This window comes from Gigantopelta aegis, chromosome 6 (genome assembly GCF_016097555.1).
Source record: "Gigantopelta aegis isolate Gae_Host chromosome 6, Gae_host_genome, whole genome shotgun sequence".
Lineage (NCBI taxonomy): Eukaryota > Metazoa > Mollusca > Gastropoda > Neomphalida > Peltospiridae > Gigantopelta > Gigantopelta aegis.
In genome coordinates this window covers 102,239,096-102,257,693 of record NC_054704.1, presented here as the reverse complement: position 1 = coordinate 102,257,693, position 18,598 = coordinate 102,239,096, and the positions used below count along the sequence as shown (strand labels likewise).

At 40.7% G+C, this 18,598-nt stretch overlaps 1 non-coding gene across 1 annotated transcript; it reads right to left on the bottom strand.

The window, feature by feature from the left end:
* Positions 1 to 12,791: 12,791 nt before the first annotated feature.
* Positions 12,792 to 12,863, bottom strand: Trnac-gca. The gene has a single exon. It is a non-coding gene; the product is annotated as a tRNA-Cys (tRNA).
* Between the last annotated feature and the right edge of the window lie 5,735 nt (positions 12,864 to 18,598).

The window sequence follows — 18,598 nt, the reverse complement described above, 5'->3', positions numbered from 1 at the left end:
GTGCCGCCATAGCTCGGCAAAGCACAAACCACAGCCTGTTGGCAGTTTCAGTTATCTCGTGCGTTTGCCGATTTCAAATTGTAGGGTTCGTCTCAAAAAATTAAAAGAGAAATCTTGCGCTGTACGAAGAACGTTCGGTTGAGGATACGGTGCTAGAGTTTAGTTAAAACCGGTTTGATCTTGACAACGTATTATCGACAATCCAGTCGTACCTTTCTATTTCAGAATTGATATTTAATAAAGTGTTAGTAGAACTTTCAAAGTTTGGTTTGTATACTAGTAACACATTAATCATGTATATATTTTTAAAATAAAATATACTAAAGTAGACAATGGATGTTTTCACTTCTTAATTTTACGTGTTAAAATCGACAGATTCAAATAAATATTCTTTCGTTTGGAAAGGGTAAAGTTAGTGGGGGGGGGGGGGGGGATTAACGACATCAAAGTTAGAGCATATTAATTTAATAATCATCCGATGCCATACAACCGTAAATAAAATGTGTTGAGTGCGTCGTTAAATAAAACATATCCTATCTTTCCTTCCATCTGCTGTTGGATGTCTAACATTTTGGTAATTTTGACATATAATCTTAGAGAGGAATCGGGTGCGTGTGCAGGGGGAGGGTATTGGAGGTCGAAACCCTTACTTGCCCAAGCTAAAAATAAAATTGAAATGTATTTTTTGGGGGTCCATGGCCTCATATAAACTTCGCTCAACACAATCTATAACCCCAACCCCGCTGAAATCCCTGCACACACGCCCTAAAAACCCGCTACATTTTTTTTTAGCAAGGGATCGTTTATATGTACCATCCGACAGACAGGATATCACATACCATGGTCTTTTATATACCCGCCGATGGGGATCGATCCTAGACTGACCGCGCATTTCCAAAAAACACCTTTTTAGGTCTAAGTAATGAATAAAAATAACGTATAGTCTTGAAAAATGTTACGTAAATCGAACACAGTACCCTCTTCCTCTACCCCTAGAGCGTTACGTAATTAGTAACACCCCCTTACATGTAACGAGTATGCCAACAGCTGGCCACTGTCAAAATTTCAAGGCAAATCCCCCACCCACCGACCCCTGGAAAGGCGTTGTACCATACCTCTATGGATATAAATATGTTTTGGAGATATGGACGACCCCTCAATCAAGACAGTTAAATTTGTTCAAAAATTGCGAAATCTCCCGTGATCTCTTGTTGGGGAATTCTATACTTGTGATAAGCCAATGAAAACCGAGATCGGTACGAGCTCGGTACGAGCCCGTCAAAAGTGTCCCACTTTCAAAATACTGGCTGTTTTTGACCTGGATAAGCCAGCGTAGTGAAACCAATGCGGAGTGCGGCGTCATATATGCACCAAACGTAATTGGATTTTCTGTTCTATATGCTTAAATAATAAAAATATTCCGGATAATGCCGCTTTAAGTGAAGGCCGTATACGTGGGAGCCGAGTGGTAAAGGCTCGCCTGATCTATCCCGTCGTTCGAGTGGTAAAGGCTCGCCTGGTCTATCCCGTCGGTCGAGTGGTAAAGGCTCGCCTGGTCTATCCCGTCGGTCGAGTGGTAAAGGCTCGCCTGGTCTATCCCGTCGGCCGAGTGGTAAAGGCTCGCCTGGTCTATCCCGTCGGTCGAGTGGTAAAGGCTCGCCTGGTCTATCCCGTCGGTCGAGTGGTAAAGGCTCGCCTGGTCTATCCCGTCGGTCGAGTGGTAAAGGCTCGCCTGGTCTATCCCGTCGGTCGAGTGGTAAAGGCTCGCCTGGTCTATCCCGTCGGCCGAGTGGTAAAGGCTCGCCTGGTCTATCCCGTCGGCTCGCCGAGTGGTAAAGGCTCGCCTGGTCTATCCCGTCGGTCGAGTGGTAATCGCCTGGTCTATCCCGTCGGCCGAGTGGTAAAGGCTCGCCTGGTCTATCCCGTCGGTCGAGTGGTAAAGGCTCGCCTGGTCTATCCCGGTCGAGTGGTAAAGGCTCGCCTGGTCTATCCGAGTGGTAAAGGCTCGCCTGGTCTATCCCGTCGGTCGAGTGGTAAAGGCTCGCCTGGTCTATCCCGTCGGTCGAGTGGTAAAGGCTCGCCTGGTCTATCCCGTCGGCCGAGTGGTAAAGGCTCGCCTGGTCTATCCCGTCGGTCGAGTGGTAAAGGCTCGCCTGGTCTATCCCGTCGGTCGAGTGGTAAAGGCTCGCCTGGTCTATCCCGTCGGCCGAGTGGTAAAGGCTCGCCTGGTCTATCCCGTCGGCTACTTCTCGTCCCAGCCACTGCACCATCACTGGTATATCAAAGGCCTTGGTATATGCTATCCTGCTCTCATATCGTTTATATGCAGCATTTCAGACAGGATAGTACATACCACGGCCTTTGTTACACCAGTTGTGAAGCAATGGTTGGCATGAGTAATAGCCCAATAGTAATAGGGTATGTAATAAAAAAAGCAAACCGATCACAAGTAGCCCTGTTAGGTGGTTATGGGTTTGAAATCTTTAGAAACTGGACACTGCATTTTATGAACTTTATGAACTTTGACACATTTTAAAACAGAAGTTCTCTTGCTATAATCTATCTTTTAAAAATGTATCCATTAATTTCCAAGCTTTTAGGCCACGTACTTTTACCCTTCGTAACTTCTGGCAGACGGGGATCGATTCCACAGACAGAATAGTACATACCACAGACTTTGTTGGAACAATAAAATAGCTCAATGGGCCCACCGACGGGGATCGATCCTAGACCGCACATCAAGCGAAGACCCTTTACCCTTGTCACATCCCGTCCCATCGTAGTAAAAGTACAACTCAATGTATACCACATATCGAGTTTGTATTTCGCATTGTATGAATCAATGCGGAATCCAGCCCGCTGCCCGTCAGTTAAAGTACAAACTGGAACTGACAGAATCCAGTCCGCTTCCGTCAGTTGAAGTTCAAACTGGAACTTACGGAATCCAGCCCGCTGCCCGTCAGTTGAAATTCAAACTGGGACTGACGGAATCCAGCCCGCTGCCCGGAACTGACGGAATCCAGCCCGCTGCCCGTCAGTTGAAGTTCAAACTGGAACTGACGGAATCCTGCCCGCTGCCCATCAGTTGAAGTTCAAACTGGAACTGCCCGCTTCCCTTCAGTTGAAGTTCAAACTGGAACTGACGGAATCCAGCCCGCTGCCCGTCAGCTGAAGTTCAAACTGGAACTGACGGAATCCAGCCCGCTGCCCGTCAGCTGAAGTTCAAACTGGAACCGACGGAATCCAGCCCGCTGCCCGTCAGCTGAAGTTCAACCTGGAACCGACGGAATCCAGCCCGCTGTCCGTCAGTTGAAGTTCAAACTGGAACTGACGGAATCCAGGTGTTTTAGGGAGGACTAAACTTAGTTTAAAAACAACAAAACATACATTAAATAAATATATTTTATTCATCAACAATATGTAAATAGCACTTCAAATAATAATAATAAATAAATAAATAAATAAATAAATAAAACTGGATTAAATTCATTCTGTAAATTGACAATAATAAATAAATAAATAATAAATTAGTATGAATAAATTAGTATGAATGAATTAGTGAATGAATGAATGAATGAATGAATGATTGAATGAACAAATGAACGAATGAGCGAACGAATGAATGAATAAATAAATATTAAAGAAATGTATTATAAAAATAAATAGGTAATAAAATCACTGATCTAAATAGAGTCCCTTTCTGGTCGTAAGCCGTCCGTTGTCAAAACTTTCACTTCAAAGTTCCACTTTTATGGTTTTCTTTTCTAAGTATGAAGATGTCAGCAACTGGAGGGGCCGTTTATATCAATTCGCCTTTCATCGTGGAGGGGGAGGGGGGTATGCACAATCTTGAAGAGTTGGAGGCGGAGGAGAGACATGGTCTTGTACCCAACATCCCACGGTGGTTCGTCGAACAAGACACATATTTTTTGAATCCGGAACTTCGCGCCATCAAGGACACTGTGTCACACCTGAGCAACGGGTGATAATGACGTCTTTGAAATACTATCAGTTCTTTGTTAAATATTGCTTGTCCGTGCGTCGGTATGTTCATATGTTCAGCTGTTCACCAATGGGTTATTAGAAAAATATTCTTTCTATTCCCTGTACGTAGATACAACGTCCAACTCGTGAATCCAGTGTCCTGAGTCCAGTGTCTGTATGTCGCAGCTGGCGGCTGTCCAAGATGGCCGTCTTCCACCAAACAAAATTAAGCGAATGGAACAATATAGATTTCTGCAATGTGGATTTTGCCCTGTTCATTTATGCCATGCAGTCACGCATGTGATAAAACGTAAAAGCAAATATTTTTTATTTGAATGTGGTGGTCATCTTGGATTTTAAAATATTTGAAAATTACTTTTTTTTTTGAAAACTAGATATATTTAAGGTATATGTTTTGTGGTGTAATTCAATTTTTTATGTTTTATATTTGTCGTTTTTAGCGAGTGTGGGAGTGATCGATCTTCGTTTCCGACCTCTCTATATATACATAAACAACGGCTATATAGCGTTGTGCGCATCCGTGTTCCATCGACTGGTACTAATCATACACTTATAACCGCAGACCAGGACCCGAACGCCCGTGCATACATAATATTAGTCCATGGGCCAGATACCGAAACCCTCCCCATTAGTTTCTACATCAAATATTATCTAGGAAAGTTTTGACTTCCTTTCATATTCCATTGCATTTTCATGCAATTAAAGTATGTCTGTCATGTTCACAATTTCTGGTATTCTCCTTCTCCAGGCTCTGCTCTGGTTCCCCATCAGTATGTCCATCAGCTCTCATGGTATTATATCACTAAAAAATCAATGTGCTCTAGCGGCGTCGTTAAATAAAACAAACTTTTTTTTTTTTTTATATCACTATTTCATCTCTAGTGTGCCTTCTAAAATTTCTCAGCCATATGACAATTTGGTTGGGGAATAGCCTGGACTGGCTGGTATGACTGATACGAAATGACAACTTGGCAATTTGTTCTCTTTATGTGCATTCTCAGCGCATTCTCAATGAATACATACATGTAGAGTGGAGAAGGCTGATTTATACTCTACTGTAGCCTATCGTATAGTAAATACAGTAGGCTTATATATAGCTTATAGTATACGGAATGTACATTACGAAATGCAGTAGGCCTAGAGTATACACAGTGTACATTACGAAATGCAGTAGGCCTAGAGTATACACAGTGTACATTAGGAAATGCAGTAGACCTATCGTATAGTAAATACAGTAGGCCTATATATAGCTTATACTATACGGAATGTACATTACGAAATGCAGTAGGCCTATAGTATACGGGATGTACATTACGAAATGCAATAGACCTATAGTATACGGAATGTACATTACGAAATGGAATAGCCCTATAGTATACGGAATGTACATTACGAAATGCAGTATAGTATATGGAATGTACATTACGAAATGCAATAGACCTATAGTATACGGAATGTACATTACGAAATGCAATAGACCTATAGTATACGGAATGTACATTACGAAATGCAGTATAGTATACGGAATGTACATTACGAAATGCAGTATAGTATACGGAATGTACATTACGAAATGCAGTATAGTATACGGAATGTACATTCCGAAATGCAGTATAGTATACGGAATGTACATTATTAAATGCAGTATAGTATACGGAATGTACATTACTAAATGCAGTATAGTATACGGAATGTATATTACGAAATGCAGTATAGTATACGGAATGTACATTATTAAATGCAGTATAGTATAAACCACTAACCCGCTGTCATGGACAGACAGCCCAGATAGCTGTATGCCCAGGACAGCGTGTTTGAACCATATAAACTAAGCACGAGAACATGTATAACTGTATGCCCAGGACAGCGTGTTTGAACCCTATAAACTAAACACGAGAACATGTATAACTGTATGCCCAGGACAGTGTGTTTGAACCCTATAAACTAAGCACGAGAACATGTATAACTGTATGCCCAGGACAGCGTGTTTGAACCCTATAAACTAAGCACGAGAACATGTATAACTGTAAGCCCAGGACAGCGTGTTTGAACCCTATAAACTAAGCACGAGAACATGTATAACTGAAATGAAATGTGACGTCGTGACTGAGGTGTATACCACAAGTAGCTCCTATACTGTTTATTGTTTGAATCAATTCTAAATCTAACAATTAAAGTTTCAAAATGAATATGAAACTGGTGAGATTCGGGTGTTTTAAGGAATACGGAACTCCTTCACAATCTACTCAAAACTTTAGCTAAAACCAACATAACAATGACAGCAAATAGCTGATTGATTTTGAAAATAATTATTTATGATAATCAAATTTATAAACAGCTGTATTCATCAACATGGTAACAGTAGGAGTTCAAACAATTAATAAACAAATGTGGGCGAGATTATCTCTGTAAACTATATAATGTAACAAAGGGATCAAGGAAAACAATCATTGAATCAACCATATATCGACAGTCGACTGTTCTACCACTGAGCTATATTCCCTGGCAAGGAAACAAAACACAAATGTATTCTGATGGTGCGGTGTTTTCAAGAGTGACCTGACAACGTGTAATGCACAATCTCTGTTGACTGTGTAAAAAGAACGGTGCAGACTGTTGTTAATCTCTATTGAGTGTGTAAAAAGAACGGTGCAGACAGTTGTTAATCTCTGTTGAGTGTGCAAAAAGAACGGTGCAGACAGTTGTTAATCTCTGTTGAGTGTGCAAAAAGAACGGTGCAGACAGTTGTTAATCTCTGTTGAGTGTGTAAAAAGAACGGTCCAGACAGTTGCTAATCTCTGTTGAGTGTGTAAAAAGAACGGTCCAGACAGTTGTTAATCTCTATTGAGTTAATTAATTAATTTCAACTTATTTTCGTGCTTATATCCAATTAAGGTTCAAGCACGCTGTCTGTCCAGGACAGTGGGTTAGTTGTTAGTTGGTTAGTGGTTAGTGAGAGAGAAAAGGGAGTAGTGGCCTTACACCTACCCATTGAGCAATTAAGAACTCGCTCTGGGTTGGAGCCGGTACCGGGCTGCGAACCCTTTACCCACTAGCCTGTAGTCCGATGGCTTAATCACTGCACCAGCGAAGCCAGTTGTGTAAAAAGAACGGTCCAGACAGTTGTTATTGATTGTGTACTAATTAAGAAAAAGAACGGGCCCAAGCTCACAAATAACTGATTATTCTTGCATTTCAATGTAAATGTCAATACACCGTCATCACCTATTAATTTTATCAGTTTAGACATTCATTTTGAATGTTGGTATTTCGCATTAGAACCATCCCTCTATTTAGACCAATTTTAATAAGGCCCGCCGATGGTCGCAATACATATCATTTTGCCTTTCTGTCAATGTCACAAAACGTCCCAGGAAAACCCTTGCATACGCTCTAAATTGTTGACATTTCGATTGGAATAAAAGAAAATAATGTATGTTTGACATTGTAAAAAAACAAACAAATATGATAATTGCGAAATTTAACAAATATAGTATGATATAAGACTTCCACTATAGCACCATTTGTACAGTTTAACAGCAAGTCGTTTGAAACAAGATCGCATGTACGACTTTGATATACTGGTCGTGAAACCGGCCGACACGGGATCGATCCCAATTAATGTCAGTGGGATATTGTATGTACCTTGCTGCTGATGGAAAAGAGTAGCCTATAGAGTGGTTTCCTCTCTCATTATGTGTGTGGTCCTCAACCATGTGTCACACGCCATATGATTATAAATACAATCTGTCGAGGGCGTCGAGAAATAAAACATTTCTTTAAATCTTTCATCACTGAGATGGGCTGGGACGTAGCATAGTGGTAAAGCCGGATGCGATGTCGGGCTAGGATCGACCGAGTTCACTATATATCTGTTCCAGCCACCACGACTGGTATATCACAGGCCGTGGTATGTACTATCCCGACTGTGAGATGGTGCATATAAACGATCTCTTGCTATTAATGGAAAAAGGTGGCGGGGTTTTCTCTCCAAGAATATGTATGAGAATTACCAATTGTTTCCATGTTTGACATCCAATAGCCGATGATTAATAAATAAATGTGCTCTAGTGGTGTCATTAAACAAAACAAACTGTAACTGTTCGATCACTGTGCCACTCCCGTGAAACTTGCTGTATTTAATTAATATATTAGGCGTTACCGTAGTAAGAACACAACTCAACTGTACACCACGAATCGATTGTGGATTTCGTGTTGCATGGATCAATCGTGAATCCAGTTTATCAGTGAGTTCAACTTTGGAACTGATAGCTATTTTGAAAACAACAACATACATTAAAATAAATAAATAAATATGTTTTATTCATCAACGATATAAAAATAGCATTTTAAACAATAATAAATATAAATAAAATCGGATTAAATCCACTGTGTAAACTGACACAAAAAACAAATAACGGACTAGATTCACCCTGTAAATTATGTTATCGAATGAATGAATGAATGAATGGATGGATGAATGGATGAATGAATGAATGAATGAATGAATGAATGAATGAATGAATGAATGGACAATAGAACGAATGAATGAATGAGATATATATGTAAACAAATACAAGAAAATGTAGTACTAAAATAAATAAATAAATAAATCATAAAATCACTGTCCAAATTCTCTTGGTAAATCTTTTGGTACTGATCCATCAGTTGAAAACAAAACTGTTACACAACTGTCCCATATTTCACTTGTCAGTTCCATTTGTACGAGTATCTTTTCCAGTATGAAGATGCCAGCAACTGGAGTGGCCGTTTATATTAATTCGCCTTTCATCAGAGTGGGGTGCACAACCTTCAGAGTTGGGGGGTGGTGGAGGGGCACTTCTGAAGTCTATGGAGACACATTCAGTTCACACCGTAACCACGGGTGTGTATCGCATGGATTTGTACCCAACATCCCAAATGATGCCTCGTTTTTCGTTTCTATGTTTGCTGTAGTTGTGGGGTTTTTTAGTCAATGGTGGTTCGTCGAACAAGACACACATTTTGTGAATCCGGAACTTCGCCCCATCAAGGACACTGTGTCACACCTGAGTTAATTGAGGTGATAATCACATCTTTGAAAGTCTATCAGTTCTTGGTGAAATAAAGCATGTTAAACCTCGTTTGTCCGTGCGTCGGTGTGTTCATATGTTCAGCTGTTCAGCTGTATCCGTTATGGGAATGTCAGGGGGATGATAATGTAAATATAATGTTATTAGAGAAATATTCTTTCTATTCTCGGTACGTAGATACAACGTCCAACTCGTGCGTCCCGTGTCCGTGAGTCCAGTGTCTGTATGTCGCAGCTGGCGGCTGTCCACGTTGTTGCTGTCGTATTCATCAAAGTACGGGCACAGATGCTGACGTCGATAGCATCCACAGTTGACGTTGCCATGCAGACGTGTTCACATGCTGGTAATACGATCGACATGTTGATTAGTTCTATACAAGCTCAATGTAGTAGTTTTTAAAATATATATAACACCAATAGATAGAGCTAAGCTAATGTTTCTTCTTGTCACTTTGCGTATCGTGTTTTTCAGTTTTGATTTTCATCTGTTTGACAGCTAATTTATACAATTTGTCTTTCAGGATCTTTATTCATTTTCTATTTTTAAAATATGATTTCAGTGTGAGTGAGAATACGAGTTAGGGAATTTCCTAGGAAATCCGGCCTCCTGTCGACCTATAGGGACACGACTGCAGCACGCCTGTTGGAGGAATGATAGTTAAACACACGTCAACAACCTGTATACAAATATAACGGCCTGGAGAAGCCCTTGTGTCTACGTCATCAGCCTTTAGGCTGGTTGCATGACTGGTGTGTTAAAGGTGCGGTATATGCTGTATTGCCTGTATTGTCTGTATTAATCAATGTGTTCTACACACAGTGAGTTTGAGTGATGACGGCGGGTGGAGGGCTAGGAGGGAGGGATTCTACACAATGAGTTTGAGTGATGACGGCGGGTGGAGGGCTAGGAGGGAGGGATTCTACGCGGTGAGTTTGAGTCATGACGGCGGGTGGAGGGCTAGGAGGGAGGGATTCTACACGGTGAGTTTGAGTGATGACGGCGGGTGGGGGGCTAGGAGGGAGGGATTCTACACAATGAGTTTGAGTGATGATGGCGGGTGGAGGGCTAGGAGGGAGGGATTCTACACGGTGAGTTTGAGTGATGACGGCTGGTGATGGGGGGGGGGGGGGGCTAGGAGGGAGTGATTGTACACAGTGAGTTTGAGTGATGACGGCGGGTGGGGGGCTAAGAGGGAGGGATTCTACACAGTGAGTTTGAGTGATGACGGCGGGTGGGGGGCTAGGAGGGAGGGCTTCTATACAGTGAGTTTGAATGATGACGGCGGGTGGAGGGCTAGGAAGGAGGGATTCTACACGGTGAGGTTGAGTTATGACGGCGGGTGGGGGGCTAGGAGGGAGGGATTTTACACGGTGAGTTTGAGTGATAACGGCGGGTGGGGGCTTGGAGGGAGGGCTTCTATACAGTGAGTTTGAGTGATGACGGCGGGTGGAGGGCTAGGAGGGAGTGATTCTACACAGTGAGTTTGAGTGATGATGGCGGGTGGGGGGCTAGGAGGGAGGGATTCTACACAATGAGTTTGAGTGATGACGGCGGGTGGGGGGGGCTAGGAGGGAGGGATTCTACACAGTGAGTTTGAGTGATGACGGCGGGTGGGAGGCTAGGAGGGAGGGATTCTACACAATGAGTTTGAGTGATGACGGCGGGTGGGGGGGGGCTAGGAGGGAGGGATTCTACACGGTGAGTTGAGTGATGACGGCGGGTGGGGGGCTAGGAGGGCGGGATTCTACACAGTGAGTTAGAGTGATGACGGCGGGTGGGGGGGCGGGCTAGGAGGGAGGGATTCTACACAGTGAGTTTGAGTGATGACGGCGGGTGGGCCTAGGAGGGAGGGATTCTACACAGTGAGTTTGAATGATGACGGCGGGTGGGGGGCTAGGAGGGAGGGATTGTACACAATGAGTTTGAGTGATGACGGCGGGTGGGGGGGGCTAGGAGGGAGGGATTCTACACGGTGAGTTGAGTGATGACGGCGGGTGGGGGGCTAGGAGGGCGGGATTCTACACAGTGAGTTAGAGTGATGACGGCGGGTGGGGGGGGGCGGGCTAGGAGGGAGGGATTCTACACAGTGAGTTTGAGTGATGACGGCGGGTGGGCCTAGGAGGGAGGGATTCTACACAGTGAGTTTGAATGATGACGGCGGGTGGGGGGCTAGGAGGGAGGGATTGTACACAATGAGTTTGAGTGATGGCGGCGGTGGGCTTAGGAGGGGAGCTTCTACACAGCGAGTTTGAGTGATGACGGCGGGTGGGGGGGGGGGCTAGGAGGGAGGGCTTCTACACAGTTAGTTTGAGTGATGACGGCGGGTGGGGGTTAGGAGGGAGGGGAACCACTACATCGACTTATCTCGCCTTAACCGGGGGCAAGATCTAGTCTGGTCGGTAGAGCGTTCGCCTCATGTGCTTTGATCGTAGGAACGAACCCCGTCAGTGGGTCTTTTCCGTTCCAACCAGTCCCCATTATTGGTATGTGCTACTGTGGGAACATGCATGTAAAAGATCCCTTTCTGCTAATGAAAAATGTAGCGGGTGTCCTTAAGACTACAATATTTATGTCAGAATCATTAAATGTTTGACATCGAATAGCCAAAGATTAGGTGTTTTAAACTTTAATTATCTCTGTCTGGGATTGTTTGCTGGAACGTGAACTGGATAAAAGTACAACTATCAAAATGAAAACCGGTTATATGTTATCACATGGCAAGGTGACAGACGGCATCGACAGAACTTTAGCATTTAGTAATTAAAAAAGTACAATTTAATATACCGTACATGTATAAGTTATGACAGAAGACTAAATCCGTTTTATTATATAAATAAAAAGTCTATCACTGACGATGAGGCACGTGAACTTTACACATAGGAAAGTACCTATCATTAAATAAATGGTGGGGGGTAAATCAGAGCACGTAACCAGCTGCAGGTGCGTGTGCATACATTTATCCGGGGGGGGGGGGGGGGGTAAACTGCGTCGTGCGAATTTTCTTGGGGGGGTCGAGTCACTGAAACAAGGAAAGATCGCTTTGGGCAGGGGGGGGGGGTTATAGGCCAGCTCATTTTGCTCCAATGTTCCATCGTATTTTCAAGCGGGGCAGTTGAACCCGTGACCCCCGTGTCGTACGCTTAAGGTAGTTGGTTTCTTCTCGAAGTATCTAGTTCTCGTGTCACGGGGCTAACAAAATTAAAGCAAAAACCGTTTAGCAATAGCAATGTCAGCGTTGGAGCCCTGATTCACTGCTGTACATATACATCTTACAAAATAACATGACACGTTAAAGCAACAGTTTATATACATGCCGACTGAGTGTTTTTCTGATCTGGGATTTTTTTTTTTTTTTTAATTTTAAACGAAAGAAAAGAGGAAGCAGGGGGAAAAGATAGAGCAACATAGTAATGCTGCAGAAGAGAAGAAAAATCACCGTTATTGTTAATGATTGATGTCCATAAGTGCCTTTTTTTCCTTGTCTCAAAACAGGTAATTCAGTATCCTCTGTCCAGGCGTCAATTATGTATATTACGACCATAGCCCTTAAAACACACGCATCAATATCTGCTCAAGAAATAAAACCCACATATAATCATATTTAGTACTAAACAGCATTCACACACGGGGAAAAAAAGATATATATATATTTAGAGTATGCGAAAATGATGCATTTATTATCAGTAAAATAAACTGATGTTACTAAAAATATTAAGGGGACATCCGGGATCGAACCGGAGACCTCTCGATCTGCAGTCGAATGCTCTACCACTGAGCTATATCCCCTTGCGGTTAACGAGCGTAAAAAACTTTATTTAACCTTACGCTGTGTTTGGTGGGTGACTGACACGTGTATTATTATTACATTTTTTTATTATTTGTACTTCAATTGCACAAAAGCTCATTAAAAGACTAAATTGTGCTTTTAATATATTGATTCCTACAACAAAGCAATCTGATCTAGACCGTTAAGTTATTTTTGTATTTCACTTGTAAGTTAGCCAGACATATATTTACATACGTTACGACAAGGTAGTCGATAATACAAGGGCTATAAATAGCCACGTGTACTGTACGTATGTTAATCTCATCACAGCGTCATAGGAAATGGTGCAATATCCATCTCGTCAGTCTGTATGTCTGTAGTAGAATAATTAATAATAATAATAATAATAATAATAACGAGAAAGAAAGATAAAAAAAAGAGAAAAGTAAATATTTAGAAAACACGACTTAATGAAGGAAGGAATAAAGGAATGAATATGAATTTACAGTACAAATAAGCAATGAAAAAGAAAAGAAGAATGAAAAAAAACATGAAAAAGAAAGAAGAAAAAAGAAAGAAAATAAGTTTATTAAACCCAGTAACAAATATGGTAGTGCCCGGATGGGGTCCCTGGTGTCACTTTGTTCACAGTCATGTTATTAGCAAATGATTCTTCAATGATATTGATAAACAATTATAATATATTTCATCAGTTATAATAAACATTGACAAATGTTGCATTGTAATAAATACCTCAATAATATACTGTTTTTGCATATATATATATATATATATATATATATATATATATATATATATATATATATATAATGAGCCAGTTACCAAATACCATTATGGGTGTGTCGCTGTTGTTATTCCAAACAAAACTGTTTATCGAATTGTAAACATGTTTATCTTAGTCTTGGCTCCACCGTTCAATTTCATCTCAATTAACTAAGAGTAATGTCCAGTGTTTCTGGCCGTGTATTGCAAAACTGTCAGATAATTGATTCTGTATAAAAGTATTTTATTTCAGAACCATCACTAAGGGGAGGGCTAGAGATGACTGGAGCCAGATTTTATCTTTTAAGCTTAGAAATCATAAATGATATACAATTCTCTTCTGTAACCTTAATCTGAATATTAACGTATTTTTTAAATGTACTTTTCTTTGCATTCTTTTTATGGTTTTAACAAGTAACAAGGAGATATCGGACATTTGGTTGTTACCTGTTGATTGTTTATTATTTAAATTGTGTCATATACAATGTGTAAAGGTTTTGATTTCATTGTTTATTATTTAATTTGTGTCATATACAATGTGTCAAGGTTTTGATTTCATTGTTTATTATTTAATTTGTTAAAGTTTGTTTTAGTTTAACGACACCACTAGAGCACATCGGCTATTGGATGCCAAACATTTGGTAATTTTAGAGAGGAAACCCACTACATTTTTTCCCATTAGTAGCATATATACAAGTTTTGACTTCCTTGTTTATTTAAATTTTGTCATATAAAAAATTCATTTCATTGTTAATTGTTTAATTTGTATTACATATAAAAGTTTTGACTCATTGTTTAATATTTAAATTGTGTCATATATAAAAGTGTTGACTCATTGTTTAATATTTAAATTGTGTCATATATAAAAGTGTTGACTCATTGTTTAATATTTAAATTGTGTCACATATAAAAGTGTTGACTCATTGTTTAATATTTAAATTGTGTCACATATAAAAGTGTTGATTCATTGTTTAATATTTAAATTGTGTCACATATAAAAGTTTTGACTCATTGTTTAATATTTAAATCGGGTCATATATAAAAGGTTTGACTACATTTATTAAAATACATATTATAAAATGTATCATAGGGTAAAGAAAATTACCATGTTCATCGATTTAAGTTTGTATAAATATAATCCCATTTTCACTCGTCGGCTATTGGGTGTCAAACCTTTGGTGATTTATTAATCGTCGGCTACTGGGTGTCAAACATGTGGTGGTTTGCTACTCGTCGGCTACTGGGTGTCAAACATGTGGTGGTTTGTTACTCGTCGGCTACTGGGTGTCAAACATGTGGTGATTTGTTACTCGTCGGCTACTGGGTGTCAAACATGTGGTGGTTTGTTACTCGTCGGCTACTGGGTGTCAAACATGTGGTGGTTTGTTACTCGTCGGCTACTGGGTGTCAAACATGTGGCGGTTTGTTACTCGTCGGCTACTGGGTGTCAAACGTGGTGATTTGTTACTCGTCGGCTACTGGGTGTCAAACATGTGGTGATTTGTTACTCGTCGGCTACTGGGTGTCAAACATGTGGCGGTTTGTTACTCGTCGGCTACTGGGTGTCAAACATGTAGCGGTTTGTTACTCGTCGGCTACTGGGTGTCAAACGTGGTGATTTGTTACTCGTCGGCTACTGGGTGTCAAACATGTGGTGATTTGTTACTCGTCGGCTACTGGGTGTCAAACATGTGGTGGTTTGTTACTCGTCGGCTACTGGGTGTCAAACATGTGGTGGTTTGTTACTCGTCGGCTACTGGGTGTCAAACATTTGGTGGTTTGTTACTCGTCGGCTACTGGGTGTCAAACATGTGGTGGTTTGTTACTCGTCGGCTACTGGGTGTCAAACATGTGGTGGTTTGTTACTCGTCGGCTACTGGGTGTCAAACATTTGGTGATTTGTGACACATATTCTTAGAGGAAACTGCTACAGCTTTCCATTAACAGTTAATGATGTTTTATAAATACGTTCTCATAGACAGGACAGCACATACCACGACCTTTAATATACCAGTCGGGTGGTACTGGTTGGGAAGGGGGAAACCAATCATAGAATTGGCTTCATCGATGTGGTTCGATCCTACGACGCAAGCACCTCCGCTGATTCCCCTTCACAATGTATGGGGGGGGGGGGTTAAATAATTATTTTACACCACTAGAGCACACTGATTTATTATTTTACTGTTATACCAAATATTCATTATGATTATTTAATTTTTACTTTCTGGTATTTGTTTTGTTAAGGTAATCACCAACTATGTAAAATATATTTCAAGAAACTTCTGGTTATAGTTTTACTGTTTTAATTTTAATAAAATAATCTCCACACGTGAAAATAGTCTGCTAATCCAGGTAGATTTTAATGCAATCATAATTTGTTTTACCATTTTAATACTGCCATTTGCATAGCTTTGAGTTAGAACTTCGCAGGGGTTTTTGCATTAGGTTTTTTGGTCTGGTTTATTTTGCCAGATAAAGTTAAAATACGTTGTATAAATGTGTTGTATTGTTTGTTCTAGTAGGATAAACATTGAATTAATAAAGGGTTATGTTTAGGATTCTCGAGGAAAGCACTGTTTAAACCGATTGGCTACACATTACACTTTTTTTATTATCGAATTAATTATGCAAATATTATATTATATTGTACTCATTTAGGCTTTAAAAGTGTGTTTTAGAGAATGTGTCGAAAACAATTTAGGTAGGGTACGTAGGTGGGCCTTTTAGGTAGGGTACGTAGGTGGGCCTTTTAGGTAGGGTACGTAGGTGGGCCTTTTAGGTAGGGTACGTAGGTGGGCCTTTTAGGTAGGGTACGTAGGTGGGCCTTTTAGGTAGGGTACGTAGGTGGGCCTTTTTAAACATACAAATAAAACATTATGTTATCTCTTCATTCATTTCATTTCAACTTATTTTCGTGCTTATATCCAATTAAGGTTCAAGTACGCTGTCCTTGGCACACACATCAGTTAGCTAGGCTGTCTGTCCAGGACAGTGAGTTAGTTGTTGATTGTTAGTGATTAGTGAGAAAGAAGAGGGTGGTCTTACACCTACCCACTGAGTCGTTAACACTGGCTCTGGATGGGATCCGGTACCGGGCTTCGAACCCTGTACCTACCAGCCTTATGTTCGATGACTTAACCACTAAGCTATCGAGGCCGGTGTACTCTTTTCACGTACATTTTAAGAACAAATTGAAGAAAAATACATGGGGAAAATGAGGGTCGGTCCTTTTTCCTACGTAGGTTAGAGTTCCTGGAAAAAAAATGCCAGGTCATATCACAAATACGTGTAAATATGACACATCACAAATACGTGTAAATATGTCGTAAATATATCTGAGGCCGTATTAAGCAAAAACTAAACACTTTTGCCATGCCTATATACAGTTGTCATGCCTATATACAGTTGTAATTGCTATATACAGTTGCCATGCCTATACACAGCTTTCATGCCTATATACAATTGTCATGCCTATATACAGCGTCCATGCCTATATACAGTTGCCATGACTATGTACAGTTGCCATGCCCATGTAGCTGTCATGCCTATGTACAGTTGTCAAGCATATATACAGTTGTCATGCCTATATACAGTTGTCATGCCTATATACAGTTGTCATGCCTATATACAGTTGTCATGTCTATATACAGCTGTCATACCTATATACATATGGCATGCCTATATACAGCTTTCATGCCTATATACAGTTGTTGCCATGCCTATATATAGCTGTCATGCCTATATACAGCTGCCATGCCTAAACAGATGGCATGCCTATATAGTTGTTATGCCTATATATAGCTGCCATGCCTATATACATCTGTCATGCCTGTATACAGATGCCATGCCTATATACAGCTGCCATGCCTATATACGGTCGGCATGCATATATACAGTTGTCATGCCTATATACAGCTGTCATGCCTGTATACAGTTACCATGCCTATATATAGCTGCCATGCATATATACAGCTGTCATGCCTGTATACAGTTGCCATGCCTATATACAGCTGCCATGCATATATACAGCTGCCATGCCTATATACAGTTGTCATGCATATATACAGTTGTCATGCCTATATACAGTTGCCATGCCTATATACAGTTGTTGTCATGCCTATATATAGCTGTCGTGCCTATATACGGCTGTCATGCCTATACAGATGTCATGCCTATATACAGTTGCCATGCCTACATCTACCCATTGAGTCGTTAAGATAGGTAGGTCAGTGGTTAGTGAAAGAGAGGTCGGTGTAGTGGCCTTACATCTACCCACTGAGTCGTTAAGATAGGTAGGTCAGTGGTTAGTGAAAGAGAGGTCGGTGTAGTGGCCTTACATCTACCCACTGATTCGTTAAGGTAGGTAGGTCAGTGGTTAGTGAAAGAGAGGTCGGTGTAGTGGCCTTACATCTACCCACTGAGTCGTTAAGGTAGGTAGGTCAGTGGTTAGTGAAAGAGAGGTCGGTGTAGTGGCCTTACATCTACCCACTGAGTCGTTAAGACAATATAATTAAAATTAGCTCCACTATTACATGTGGATCTAACAGCAGCCAGTTGGAGCTCATGTCCACCAATCAGAACCTTACTTGCAGAATCATGCCAGTGATTTGAAAATAATTTGAAAATATTCCGATTTATCCTGAGGGTATACGATATGTTTCAAGTGAATTACGAATGCCTTATTTAGACCAGTAGAACTAATTTTAATCAGATTGCTAACAACACTGCGTAGTCTCCAATGTCCAGGTAACATTTCGTCTGTAAATAATAATTTAAATATTGACCAATCACACTTCGCCTTTTATAACGTTATTTGGGAGCATACAAATTCTAAAAATATCGGGCGAGTCTATTTATAAATAAAACAAAACACTAAATCAGTCTTCAGTTTTACATTACAAATTATTTATTTTATAAAATAAATCAGGTTTTAAGGCATTCGTAATTCACACAAACATGTCGTATACCCTCA